The sequence below is a fragment of the Cavia porcellus genome, unplaced genomic scaffold (genome assembly GCF_034190915.1).
Source record: "Cavia porcellus strain 051 isolate PalLab524CR breed Dunkin Hartley unplaced genomic scaffold, mCavPor4.1 scaffold_5, whole genome shotgun sequence".
NCBI lineage: Eukaryota > Metazoa > Chordata > Mammalia > Rodentia > Caviidae > Cavia > Cavia porcellus.
This window is the reverse complement of record NW_026947488.1, coordinates 39,875,827-39,877,036: the sequence shown is the minus strand read 5'-3', so window position 1 is coordinate 39,877,036 and position 1,210 is coordinate 39,875,827. Positions and strand designations below refer to the sequence as shown.

General features: G+C 34.8%; 1 protein-coding gene and 1 pseudogene across 5 annotated transcripts in view; both read left to right on the top strand.

The window, feature by feature from the left end:
* Nucleotides 1-1,210, top strand: part of Macrod2 (mono-ADP ribosylhydrolase 2) — a 1,970,011-nt gene that overhangs the window by 168,422 nt on the left and 1,800,379 nt on the right. The gene's annotated exons all lie outside the window — the stretch shown is intronic.
* The window catches only part of LOC134475916 (small ribosomal subunit protein uS10-like), a 23,517-nt pseudogene that overhangs the window by 4,202 nt on the left and 18,105 nt on the right, over nucleotides 1-1,210 (top strand).

Below are 1,210 nucleotides of genomic sequence, written 5' to 3'. Positions count from 1 at the left end.
TTTTGCAGTGTAAACTATGCCCACTTTTTGGTATTTTAAATCTTTGTAAAGCAGACTAGTAATTTAGTGTGAATATTGAGTGTTGATCATATTTTGTCTTGGAAGACATGCCTTTACTACCTGTAAAGTTTTAGGAAAAGTTTACCTTTCTTTTGGCTTTCTTACTTTTCAGTTAATTATTTTGTTTGTAAATTTGTTATCTTGTCATTTTTTGACAATGCTTTTATTACAGCAAAGTGAAGAAAATGATGGAGGATTCTTTTTGATAAATACTGATAATTATACTTTCTTTGAATTTTTACAAATTTAACATATGATTCATATACAATAAAATTCAGCTTTTCAAAAAGTATATCTTAATATATTCATAATATTGTATAACCATCACTTCCATCTAATTCCAGAACATCTTTTGTCATCCCAAAAGTAATTTTCTACTCTGTGCCTGTCAAGTTCATTTTCCTTTTTAGCAGGAACCTTTCTGTTAGCAACCATCCATTTTTCTTTCACTTTTATTCTGGAAATTTCATCTAACTAGCGTGTATAATTTATGGCCTTTTGTGTTTAGTTTTTTTCACTTAGTACAATGCCTTAAAGATTTTTTTCATATTGTTGAACTTATCAGTACCATCAGGGACCTGGCAGAGGACCACTACTCTCCAACTCAGTGGTATGGCCATAGAATTAACAGCGACAAGATATCTTAGTTGCAAGGGGCACCTAGATGGTCAAAGTGCATTAAGAACTAAGACCATGAAGCATGGTGTCTTTAGCCTTTGTTAGGTGCACAGTTTGATTGACAGTTGTGCTGGTGAGCTATAGGAAGTGGTGGGAGTGAACTGCTGACTTGGTCAAGGTTGAAGAATTGAGGGACAATGGAGTTTTGAAAAGCACACAGAAACAAACTAATAATTTGATTGTCTACTAACTAAGACTACTGAGCTAGGAGGGATTTGTACAAATCAAGTCCTCAGCTGCCATGTTATCTTGCTTTGAGGTGCCAGAACTTCTCAGTCTGTTTGCTAGTCTCAGCTCTAGGCATTGGCTTAACGATTAACCTGTCCTTATGCCAGCTATGGGTCTTACCACAAGTCATGTAGGCCTAGAACAGACTTTCAATTTATTTCTGTGCCAGTTTATTAATACTCATTACTGTCTTCTGTATACTGTGTCAAACTGGTCCTCAGCAAGTACTTTATTCCTTTTTATG